We start from the raw sequence: 13,145 nt of genomic DNA on the forward strand, positions 1-13,145 counted from the left end.
CCATTTCTTTGAAAATCCACACTAAAGGACAAGGAGATATTAGCCAAAATCCTTAAACTAATTAGTACCAAATACTCCTTTGGGCTGAACTTCTCCCTAGGATCAAATTACTGAGCTCAAGTTAGCAAGCCCTTAGTCCAATCTCAGTGTGGGCAAAGATGAGCTTCCAGTGATGAGAACCTTTATTATCCCCATCCTAAATTGCTTTTTTGTCTGTTTTTATTCTGTTTATTCCATTTTTAAAAATTTTTTTGTTGTTTTTATCCAGGAAGCAACATTCCTTAGTAGCTACTTCTGTTCACATCCAAACAAGAATGAAAAACAAACCAATGACTTAATGACCTTTCCATTCCTCAGCAAGGAACCACTTTATTAGTGTACCTCATCACCTGTCATAATTCTGACTGCAGACTTCACCTCCATCCCAAACAGAAAAGAACCAATCCTGGTTAAATGCAGAAATGCATCTAACATCAGGCTGAAGAAGATGCCTGTGACTGTTCAGACCATTTCACAGTGGACTGGCAATGTTATCCCAAAATATATTCTCAGATTAACAGAAAGGACTGAGAAGGAAGGTAAAAGGACTGGCAAGTGAAGAGACCAAAGGCAAAAAGCCTAGGAAGGTGATACAGGGGATACTCAATAGAGATTTATGAGCAGCTAGGGAAGATGACCTTGCCCCAGACTAAGTAGGAACTATTGAGCAAAGAAGAAACTATATCCCCAGAGTGCAACTGGAGTTTGTTACCTTAAAACTTTTTATTTAAATTCAGCACTTGAATTATAATTATGCATTGCTACATTAACCTCTTTAGGACTTTGAGGCAATTTGATTTATAGAAGATAACAGTCGTGAAAACTGTGCTTTTAAGACAGCAGGTTCTTACTACAGATTTATACCTAACTGTGAGGAGAAATAGGTTCACTGGGTAGGATTTATTTTTCTTGCCTAAATTTTTTAAAAAGCAAGAAAAACCTTCTTTTCACTAACATATTGTAATGAATAAAAATTCAGCTTTGACCTGGATAAATATCTATCAAGGTTTGCAGAAGAGACATTTCTATTGACCTTATCATCTTAACAACACAGTTGGAGAGCTCTATTTCCTTCTAATTTATACTTGCACAATTTGAAGGCTATGGCATATGCTATAGAAAAAGCAGTAAGGCAAACAAAACAATTCTTTTAGTTTGTAAACAAAATGGTGTTTCTGACAGACAGAGTTGCCAGACTAAATGCTAGCTTACCATATTGTATACTGGCTAAGATATTGCTATGAAGAAAGAAAAATTCAAAAATCTTTTCTACTAATTATATTAATGAAGCATAATTTTCAGTTCATTTACCTATGTAGTTTGCAAGCTTTTAAGCTCAACCAAAGTCTAGACATCAGAATGCACGGTGACTGCATTTTTGTAAGAGAATTAAATACATTTTTTAAACAGACAGAAATTATTATGAAATAGTGATTACTGTAAAAAATAATACACTTTCTTGATTTGGCATTTTAAATTCAAATACTAAGTTAATTTTACTTTGAATGAAATGACAGTGTGAGCTAAATGAAAACAAACTCCCTTGAGAATTATTTATCATGCTACTAATGTTCAGAAGTATTTTCTGAAATTTAAAATACATTAATTATTTCTTTAGTAAATCTATCCCATTTTTAATTCACCTGGAAGTTCTTGCATAGTTAGATAGTAAAACTACTCCTACTCTGCATAGTTAGATGGTAGAACTTACCATGGCTGGGCTGTTTTCCTGGGGCATTTTTTCTGTATGTCTGCTGCAAAGTGAAGGTTTTATGGACATGTCAAATTAGGAACATGAGTCTAGGAAGCCTGAAGCCTTAAGATTTTACCTCTATTTCAGTGTTACAATCTGATACTTATATTATTCACTCTCACTGCACTCTCAGGTAAATATAAGCATATTTTGCACTTAAAAGTCAATTCATTTGAGTGCCTCCTTACAGAGTTCTGCTTAATTTTTATTGGAGACATGGAATGTGCTCTCTTATGTGCATTGTGATAATCATTCATACTGATTTGAAAAAACATTGTTTAAGTCTTGACCCTCTCCTCACAGGTAACACTGACTGCCCTTACACAGATCTTCCACCTGCTTTGCAAGGTCACTCCTCAAAATTAAATTAGAAATGACATTTCACACTCCTTTTATTACAGTCATCCATGTGATGCATACACTAACTGTGGATTAGAAATTTTACATGGAGGAAGCCATAAGGAAAGGAGATTGATAATATCTGGGTGTTCTGGAAGCTAAGAGTTCAGTAGTTTGTCATTTTATATAGCAGATTGTGCCTGAAAAGAGAACTGGGACTTCAGTCCAGCTCATCTTACCTTCATCAAAAAAACATTTTTTTCTGGAGTACCATCCTGAGCACCTCTTTGGCAAAAAAAGACTCTTAAAGAGGGGAGGGGGATTAGGAATGCAGATCTGCCAACCCAAAAGAGAATCCCTGAACTAGGGGCACCATCTACAGGGGAACAGACTGACACTGGCTCAGATCACTTCAGGCATTACAGAGCTGACATCTGTGCAAAGCATATGCAACTTGGTTTGGCTACACTTGAACACCCCCTCAGAGTACTTCTGTTTTCATTTTCATTTCTGCTGCCACAGTGTCCAGGAGCCCTGGGCACAAAGCAGGAGCTCTCAGTGTCAGCTGCTGTACAAATGCAGACTAAAAGAGACCATCTCTGCCTAAGCAACTTAGAAGCAGCAGCAGATGTGTACAGATCAAACAGAAGAAAACAATGAAATCAGATGACAAACGGAGAAAAACATCAGTGAATGGACTAAGAAGTTCTTTGATTTTACCCTTTGATTTTTAGCTATGATTAAAACCACAAAGCCCCAACATTTATTCTCCACTCTCTCTACCCAAATGTTAATCACATATGTTGTTAGAAAAATCATCTTCAAAGATGATTTGCTTCATATAACACTTCCATTAGTTGTGTATAGTTGAATAGTTACTCCAGTATTCATTAATTTTACTGAAGGTTAATTGTCACTTTGGGGACGTAGCTTTCTCTCTCTGCTTTCATATTTTTCATTCTAAGTGCATCATCACTACTCAGTAGATATTATGTAAACTTTACTGAAACCAAGAGTGTGACAACAGAACACCAAAATGGGATTCCAAGTGTTTAATTCTCATCTATACAGATCAGCCCTTGGATTCCCAGTCAACTGGAAAAAACACCAAAACAATCAAGAACAGACATTTAATATGTTAAAAGAAATTTCAGAAACACATTCCTAAACTACTGCAATCAGAGTCTAATTTTAAAAGCTGTTCCATTTCCCTTAGCAAAACTCAATTCCTTTATCTTCCCATAAAAGAACTTCTCTAAAAACTAAAAACTTGAGGATAGAAAAGACCAAATCAAAGCAGAAAGAGCAGTAAATTACATGATAACGAAGAACAAAATAAAAGCATTTTTCTGTTAAAGACAGGGATCTGCAACCTTGTTCAACACAGTTTACAGATCTACCTGGTAAGTAAATTAACATGCCACCAGTTTTATTTCCTTATTTACCTGCCAGTGATTTGCTCTCATTATTTACCTGACTTCCCACCTTGTACATTTATTTGTGGCAGTTGTGATACTTGGTCACACAAAGGGTGACCTACAAAAGGGAAGAAGTCAGAGACCTGATTGCTTTTTTTATGTGTAACAACTGCTGTTACTCCTGAATTAGCCTCAGTTCAGTGACTGCCGTTCTAGCAGCTGCTTTTTATATGCCATAAAACTTGCCAGGATAGGCCCAAGAATATTGGTTTCATTGGCTTTGGCCCAGGCTTCCTCTTTCTTTATGGATCAAGCAGGAGTCTTTAACTTTCAAAATCTAGTTTTTATGGCTCATATTGCTTTTTAATATTGAAGTTTTATCTTGAAGTCACAATATGCAGAAAGTAAAAAATAAAAAAGACAAACAAGGAATCATTTCCGGTCTTGGTTTTTATTCAAATTTTTTTTCTGATGCTCCTGTACCTTTGGCTCAGTCAAAGTCAAAAACAAAACCAGGACATATGAAAATTATAATGGAGCCTAACTCTTCATTTGTATATAGGAGGATTCCTGATGAAACTTCTAAATGGCTGACACTATTTAAAATTATCTTCTGATGCATTAAAACACATTAAAAAAATTTTAAATGTCAAACAAAACACAAAATAGGGTTTAGAATGGAATTTCTTCTGGATTTTCATGTTTCTTCTTTTTTTCTCACAATAGGATCCTTTCTTCTTCCGTAAACACAACTGTGGAAGAGTTAACAATAACAAATACAGTGATCTGTGTTTCATGATTTTAGAGGTTAGCATTTGGCTACCACTCCAAGCATTCACCAAATGGATCCTGATCTCTTCTAGAGCATCCTTGTCCATTCAGGATATGTATGTCATTCCTCAAGCCTCACAGCTTCCTTTGGTATAATTAACATAATGACTGGATAGTAACTACCCATTTCCTTGAAAATGAGGTAGTGAAATAAAAATTGCAGGACTGAAAACCTCCTTCTGTATGAATAAACCTTTGAACTTGAAAGAAACTGAAGGAAGCAACTTTTGCAGCAATTCTTTCATTGCAAACAACCAAGCTCAGAAAATAATAGGCAAAAACTCTCCCAGCTGCTACAACAGCTGGTTTGGGGGGCTTTTTTTGTTTGTTTATTTATTATTTTATTTAATATAGCAGAGCAATTATGTGTGCCCACAGTCAGAGGGCAAAAGTGACAGTATACTCTTCAGGACTACTACTAGATAGCATTTCTGTTCCTTACTGTCTGTACACTAAGGAAGGGCCATTGGGCTTCAGTGATGCTTCTTGTCTTTGCTCAAATACTAAGACAGCATATGATGTGTCATGCCTTGTGAATGTCAGACTCCCACAGACTTCTGGCTGTGTTGCTGTTAGGAACTCAGCATCAAGTCCTCATAATTACTAGCACTGAAATGTGTGGGTTTTTTAACTGACCAGATAAATGATCCTGGAGAAAATAATGCTTGATATCTATTGTATGGGAAAGAGAAAACAGCAACCCTTTTAAATTGTACAGGGTAATCTGAACACAGGTGACACTTCAGCATATGCAGTTTAAATTACGGATGTTCCTCCTTTCCGTAGCTCAGTAAAAGCTTTACAATGTAATTTCTTGTGCATTTGCTTTCCTTCTCTCCTCTCATGATCTAATGTGCCCATACAAGAAAAACTGATATTCTGACTAACGGACCTAAGAACAAATGTGATCAGAAAAACTGAACTAGAAAAGGGCTGTGAATTTTAGAGTCAAATCCCATCATGAAGGTATGGATGGGGAAGGGCAGAATACAGATCTGTTGAAGGCACAATAAGGCACCTACGAGATGTGCCTGGGGGCTGCGTGACTTTCTCAGTTACCTGCTGACGATGGCATACGGGCTCGTCTCTTTGCCAACATCTGCTACCTATATTAAGATGTACTTTGGTAAATTTCACTCTCAGTCAGTGTAATAACAGAAACCAACTAAATGGTTGTGAAATATATCACTACTTTCTCAAGTTTTCTTAGAACAACTGTAATCCAGCAGGATCATGTACAGTGCTGCATCAAACCTGGGCTGCAACCTGTATGTTCAGTACTCTGTAACCAATTAAAGGCTGAGGGAAACACTTACAGAAATAGCACCTTGTTATGTTTACTATTTTGCAGGTAAAATTGTTTTCCTCCTTTTTAAGGCATATTGCTTGTTATCGTCTTTGAGGGTATAAATGAAGCAGTAATATACGCTGAAGAACAAAGAACTTTAGTCTGTTGTGTTTTTAAAAGCTAAGCTTACATCTAAATCTATTTCCATTTCCCTCTGGAACCTGAGCAACTTTTTATGTTATATTAAACATCAGACAAATAGGGTAGATCTAATTAAAAGTTGAAGAAATGTGCTTCCCTTAATTGAATTTGTTACAGTTACATTTTGCAGACCAATGTTAATCAAAGCTCCAGTTCAGAGTGGATGGATCAGGGGAATTAGGTTAACCCTTGCACTTCCTTACCTGAACAGGCGACACGGTCTGCTCTCGCCTAAGCCACAGAAGCCAATTACGACTCACCGCTCGGTCGCGACTGCCCGGGGCGGCGGCAGAGGGGCCAGGCTCGCTAACAGTACCAACTACGCCTGCCGGGCTCGCCCCGCGACCTACGGGCGAGGGCCAGCGCCGCGCCTCGCCCGGGGCACCGGGCTCGCCCGACGGCCGCTGGGCTTGCGGCACGGCGCCTCGTCCCGCCCGGCGGCGGCCCCGGGATGCCAGCCTTGCCCACCGCGCGCGGGGATACCCTCCTGATCCTCCCCGTCCTCATCCTTCCCCCCGCCCGCCGCCGCCCGGCCCCGCCCGACGGGGCGGACAGGGACCCGCGGCCGCGGGATGGGCGAGGCCGGCGCGGCGGCTCCACCCTCGGTGGGCGCCGGGCGATTGGCCGCGGGAGCGCGTCTCCCCGCCCCGCAGCCAATGAGGGCGGCGGGCCGGGGGTGATGGGCTGCCTCTCGCGGGAGGGATTCCTGGAGACGCTGCAGTGTGGCGGCGCTCCCGGCGCCGCGCAGCCCCCGTGCCGCCTCCGCCGCCCCGCCTGCCTCGCCTTGCCCTGCCCGCCGGCGGCCGCCACCGCCGCTGAAACTTAACGCGCGGCGCGCCGCCAGCCCGCCGAGCGCAGGGGCTGGGGCAGCCTGCCTGCCGTGCCGGGGGCGGTCCGCCCGCGCCCCGCCGCGCACCGCAGCCTCGCCCCGGGAGCTGCCGCCGTGGGGAGAGGCTGGAGGACAGAGCCTGCTGCGCCCGCCCCGGTTGCCAGGTAAGGCAGCGCTCCGGGGCCGCCCGCAGCCGCGCCCGGGCGGCGTCGCCTGGGGCGGGGGGGCTGCCCGCGGCGCGGGCGGGGGGAGCGCACATGCTGGGGGCGGCTGTAACGCCGCCCGCCCGAGGCGCTGCCCGCACCGACGCGGGGCGGGGGCCCGCCCCCGGGGCGCTCCCGGCCGGGGTGGGGGCGTTTACGGGAGGGGCGACACAGACAAAGGGGACGCCCGCACCCCCCCCACCCCCCCCCCCCCAATCCCTCCCGCCCTCCTTGCTCCCCGCCCCCGCGGAGCTCCGCCGTCGCCCCCCGCCCCGGCTGCAGGAGAGGGATGCCGTCCGCTCCGCATCCCTCCATCCCTCCCCGCTGCTGCCCGGAGCCGGCGCCGAGGTAGCCGCCGGGCCAACTTGTTTCTCCGGGTGTCACCTGGCCGCTGCCACCGCCGTGCCCCTGCCCTCGGCACGGGGGTCTGTCCCGGCCGTCGCCCCGGCGGAGGGCGGTGTGCCCCGCCCCGGCGCTGGTCTCCCCTCTGGACCGCAGGACGGCAGCTAATCGTTTATGTATCAATTCACAAAAGCCTTTCCCTCATTACTTAGAAAGGCAGTCAGGCTAATGTGTTTTCTTTCCATTCAATTTCATCTTCTCTGACATTGTTTCCTTTATACCGAGTCCCACTTGCCCTGCTTTGCTTTGGGTACGTTCTGTTCTGGTTCCTAGGTGCACACGGTATGGGGAGGGGATCAGCGCTCCCTTTAAAAGTTAATTTTGCCTATCAAACTCTACTAGGTACAGTAGTAAGAAAGTGACAAAGAATGTTAATATTTCTTTTGTTCCTAGCGTTCTGAAATAAAGATATCAAACGACTGCTAGCTTCTGGTAGTCAGTATAGTAAATAAATTAAATGTAGTCATTGGAATGAGCCTTTATGGCACTTTCAACAATCTGTAATTCAATCATCTCTGATACAAGCTGCCTTTTGCTATTATTCATCAGACCCAGCTGAGTGATTTCTGTCAGATGGGAAGCGGTAGAGAGAAATCTCTAGGTAGATGTAACTGAAAAGCTTTCCAAGTAGAGTCCTAAATGAGCACAGAAAAGCACTTGGCCACAATCTCAAGACAGATGTTGGCATCCAAATAAATCATTTCTTTTGATTGTCTGCGGGATGTCAAGTTTTATTTTCCTTATTTAATAGCCATTTGCGTGTGAAGAAGTAGCTCTGTCTTTATTACCTTGTAAACTCAATGCAAAACGTTGTAGTGCAGTAATATTTCACTGTCTCTGACACAATATTTTCTGTGCAAAGGTCAGTAGAGTAGTTTTAGATACGCATACGTGTTGTAGACGACAAGTAGGCTGGGAATCTGCAGCGGTGATATTGATCCTCAGAGCTGCTGTGCAGTGTGCCATCCATGTTGCATGTTAATCTCTTACGCGCTGTTTAAATTGCTTTATTGTCCGAGAGAGTTACTTCATCCTGAGAAAGGGAAGATGGTACTTGCAGATCCAAGGGGAGTTTCCTTTCCCTGGTGAGTTGACATCTAGAGTTACAGATGGGCAGTTGTTTTAGGAGTGTCCCTGAAAAGGGAGGGGGAAGCTTTTGGGTACAAGGACAAGTAGGCAGTGAACTAATTTGCTTTGTGAGGATGTGAAATGACAGCTCCTGCCATGCTTAAAAAAACCTGCTCAGGAAAAGCGTAAGGAGATTGCACATGTGTCTAGAATAGTATTTTCTTCTCTGTCTTGGAAAAAAATGACCTGATTTTATGTCTTGACTCAAACATCTATCTTTGTTTGTTTCAAGCTTTTTGGATTTTTAGTTCTATTAGTAGTGTCTGAGGGAAATATACTCTAATGTGGTGTATTACTTGGCTTGTGGTATAGTTGCTCAAAATTTGCATGCATACAATTCATAAATTGAAACTATATGGCTTAAAAACATAGTGTAGGCAGCTTGAGTGAGAAGAGATAATTTCAAAAAGAACCACAGGGCATAAGATAATGACATACTGTAGGAAATAATCATACTCCTGCACTTGCAAAAGCATGAAATGTTCCAGTGTAGCCATTTCATACAAGCCAAATTTCCCTTCACATTAAGAGCATCTAAGTGAGCCTTATTAATGTTTGATGCGAAAGATGCTAAATCCATTTTAAGGGTTGATACTGGAATTTAAAGGGGTAGGTAGCTCACAGACTAACAGCAGTTCTAATACTTCCTTAAAACAAATGTGAAAAATAATCAGTTGCCACGTATGCCATAGGAGTACAAGTGGGATATAGCCTCCTATGTAACACTGATGGGCAAGAAACCCTTCCAAACCATATAGAACAGTGTTTCATTTAACAATCTGAAATGTTTTCCTACCTTAATCATAACTTAAATCAGATGTAAGAGATGACCAAGAAGATGCTCAGTGTTGGTTAGTGAAGCGAAGGTGTGAGATAAGGGAAGGTTGTGTTTGTCAGAAACCTAGGGAAAAAAAAAAATCTATATTCTTCCAGCTAGCATAGAGACACCGGAAACATAAAATCAATTTTTATGGTCTTTTGGCAGGGTTGGCTGTAATAAGTAAAAAGAAGGAGCAGCTTAGTGTCTTGGCAGAAGTTTTTAAGCCACTCAGCTGTACAGAACTCAGTTAATTGATGTTTCCTTACTTGAAAATGAAGCTCTTATTTAGCATATTGCTGTCTTTTCCTGTCCATTCAGCAATCTGGTTACTATTTAAATAATATTTATATGTAGTTTTATGTTTGCATGCATGTTTAAACACAGAGATAAACTCTTTACTGGTAACTGCTTTCTGAATAAAGGGTGCATGCAACCTTGTATTATGTGCTGTGGAAGAGACATTAAAGTTGTTGATACAAATGAAAAGGACAAGAAAATATTTCTGCATATCTGGAAGAGAAGCATGGAGGGATTATTATGCATGGATACCATGATCTCCTTCCCTCTGCTGGTGATGCCTATATAAATACGCAGTTGCACAAAGAGAAATACTTCATCTTTTGATTTTACTTTGATTCTCTATAGAATGTTTGTTTTAGACATAACTCTGTATCTAGGAAAAAAAACTTAATTAGAAATGCAGATAAGGGAGCAAACTATTAATTTGTGTTTACTGCTGACATTTCCCAAAGATACTTGAGGTTAAAATAAAAGCATTTGCCAGACTAAGTAAACAAAGCATTAGGTTAACAAATATTTTCAGGATCGTTACGTACAAATGTCATCTTTGCTCGAGTAGGCTCTTCTCCTCTCTCATACACCCCAGTAAAAGTGGGGGTGGTTTTACTGTTACTACTTTTACAGAAATACCAGACACCAAAGTAGAATGCATTAGGAGGAGGACAACTGACAACGGTTTTTCATGATTTCTTCTGGTGATAGGCTAAAAGCAGGCTACAGGCAATCTGTTTCAGGGACTGCATGGATTAGCTGAGCCATTTGTGCAGCAGCGCGAGGAAACATTTTTCTTTTTTAAATTAAAAAAAAAAGAAGTAAAAATATTTACTAATACTATTTTTTTTGAGTCCTGTAATGACTGAAAGCTGGATAGGAACTGTAATGAGAACGTATCCTTTTGCACTACTTTTGACAAGTGTCTAATCAGTATGTTTTAGAGGCTGGCTTTTCTCTTCTGTTGTTTTCCCAAAGTAGCTAAAGGAGGACCACACGAATGGCTTATGAGAGAGCTGACAATTTTTCTTAACCTGTTTTCTTATCACTGCCAGTCTGGAGGTATTTCCCTGAAACAGAAGGCACTGAACACTTCTCCCTCTCTATACTAGAGGGAGTGGTGTTGCCATCTTTTAAATTCTCAGAGAATTGCAGACTCGGAATGCCACTTCTCTTTTCTAGATATCCCTAAATAGGCTCATAGAAATCTATCAAAATATGAAATAAATCTGGAATGTTTCCTGTGCAGTGTAGTTATCTGATAAGCTTCTAATATTCATAATATCTTTTTAAATGGAGAAGATTTAACAAATTTTAAAACAGTCACAAGAAATTATCCAAATAATTAATCATCTCTGAATTATATATATATACATATATATATATATATACATATATATATATATATATATATATATATATATATATAAATTTCAGGAAAATAAAATTTTATTTAAGAGTGGCTAAACCTAATTTGGTTCTTTTAAGGATTCTGTCTGTAAGTTTCCTGGACACTATTCAGGATTTATGGCCAAATGTATTGAGGTAGCTTAAATAATGTAGCCATACCTATAATGACTAAGTAGTAGTCATTATACTACTAGCTGCTCAGTGATGTTTTAAGGAATTAAGTGATTAAAAATCTACTTAAAAGTTCTGTTTTGTACCTTTATCTTAAGGGTATTGTTTTTCTGTAATCATGTGGTTGAAAAATCAGTGTAGCAGTTGCAAATGGGAAAGCTGGTACCTATTCCTTAGCTTGGCTCAGAGACATGAGTTTACCCATGAACTCTCATGTCCTTGTGTTTAAGTCACTATGTAGATAGTGCACTTAAAAATAATTGGAGTGCTTTTGTGAAAAGCACTGTGGAAATAAAGTTTCTTTGACAAACAGCTTATCTATTTCAGGGTAACAGATGTGCTTTTCCTAGAAAATATGTCTGTGTGCAGATGAACACTTGATCCAAGTCTTATTTGGAAAACTTAATGACCACTAGTAGCATATCGGGTTTTTTATTTTTGTTTGTTTGGGGTTTTTGTTTGTTTGGTTTTATTTTGGTCTTGTTTTATTTTATTTGGTTTTTATTTCTGGTTGGGGTTTTTTTTCTTTGTTTTTTCAGGTTTGTTTGTTTCTACTTCTTTCCAAAGCTATGGACAGCATTTCTTTATAAACATTTATTTCTAGGATAAAGTATTACAGTTGGGAGGAATTCTTAAAGTATGTGATGATACAGATAGAGATGGGTTATACAGACAGGAAGGGTTGTATTTTTAAATTTTTTGCAGGATAAAGTGATAAGGAAAACTTAATGGTATGATGTGTTGCTAGAAGACACAATATACTGGCAAATAGTTGAGGGTTAAAGAATGATAGTGTAATACGTCCCAATCAAAAGAGTTTTGAAACTTTTTTTTTTAGTTAAAAAAGAGGTCTTTGTGTTTCTTGTTGATAATGTAAGTTTTGTGTTTTGAATTCAGTAAGGCATTTTATTTAGTTCAGGGTGATGTTCTGGTTGTAAAAATAATACTGTAGAACAGCAGTGTATTGTCCATGTGAACAGATTTATTTTTTTTCTCCTATAATAAATTGCAGAACAGGTAGTGTATGGGGAATTGCTATCTCCATTATTCCAATTCTTTTCATTACCTTTGACAATGATCTGGAATAAAATACAAAATCCATATTCATGAGAATACTTCTGGGTTTTTTGTGCCAACTTTAATAAAGTTGGAAAAAGTGCTATTATAGACTGATTTCATTTGCTTTCTCATCCTACATCTGAATGTGTTTTAACAGAGTGCACTGTAATACTTCTGGCTACTTCCAATTTAAATAAAAAAAGGTGATTCCCCCCCTAAAATACTGGTTCTGAGAAGGATTAGGGAATACAGCCAGCTAATGTGATCTGCTGTTATTTCAAAGAGAAAAGAAGTTGTGTACAGCTGTAAACACTGACTGGAGTGTTGAGAGTAGAAGAGGTGCCTAAGTCAGAAAGGATGCTGGACTAGAATTAGTTTACAGGAGGGACTTGAGTTGGCTCAGTTGAGATGTGTCTGTCTCCTAATGGACTCCTAAAAGCTTACTGTTCTCTTTGGGAAGCTGGATATTCTGAAAGGCTCCTTGATCCCCACACAGTGAAAATACCAGCATTAAGTTGTGCCCTGATATGCAGAAGTTCACTCAGCAACCTGGCTGGGCACACAAGGTGCAAGAACCCAGACTAGAAATGAGGTATCAGTGTTTTGTCCATCAGGGTGGCAAGTGTATGAACCACCTTACTGAGCAGATGACACCTTTCTACTTGAAGTCCATACATTAGTATTTTCTTTTCTTTTAACTAGACCAGGTACAAGTTTTAGATTTGATGTTGAAATTGCTGGGTTTGTGATAATCCTTGAGAAAGGAGAAGGTAATCGCCTGTCCTTTTGACCTAAAAATCACCAACCCATTGAACTTGCTGCTATTAACTCCTATTGTATCTCTTGGATTAAATAGCATTTGTTGTAAAAGATGTGACATGTTGTGTAGTGTGAAGAGGCTCTGTCTGAACTTCCTTTAAGCTGCCCTTGTATTTTATAATCCTATTTCATCCGTTGTAACTG

General features: G+C 40.5%; 1 protein-coding gene and 1 long non-coding RNA gene across 14 annotated transcripts in view; one reads left to right on the plus strand and one right to left on the minus strand.

Annotated features, from left to right (window-relative positions):
- LOC135300279 (uncharacterized) overlaps positions 1-6,422 on the minus strand; it is a 108,576-nt gene extending 102,154 nt beyond the window's left edge. For all 9 annotated transcript variants that reach the window (XR_010362139.1, XR_010362138.1, XR_010362135.1 and 6 more), the window contains exon 1: positions 6,073-6,422. This is a non-coding gene — a long non-coding RNA (uncharacterized LOC135300279). The remainder of the gene's footprint in view (positions 1-6,072) is intronic.
- Positions 6,423-6,610: 188 nt separating this feature from the next.
- SYT1 (synaptotagmin 1) overlaps positions 6,611-13,145 on the plus strand; it is a 330,603-nt gene continuing 324,068 nt past the window's right edge. For 4 of the 5 annotated variants that reach the window (XM_064419593.1, XM_064419597.1, XM_064419598.1 and 1 more), the window contains exon 1: positions 6,611-6,862. The gene's annotated coding sequence lies outside the window, so the exon portion shown is untranslated. Of the gene's footprint in view, positions 6,863-8,370; positions 8,389-13,145 lie in introns of those variants that run through there. The other variant, XM_064419594.1, reaches the window with a different exon arrangement.

This window comes from Passer domesticus, chromosome 5 (assembly GCF_036417665.1).
Source record: "Passer domesticus isolate bPasDom1 chromosome 5, bPasDom1.hap1, whole genome shotgun sequence".
In the NCBI taxonomy this organism is placed as follows: domain Eukaryota; kingdom Metazoa; phylum Chordata; class Aves; order Passeriformes; family Passeridae; genus Passer; species Passer domesticus.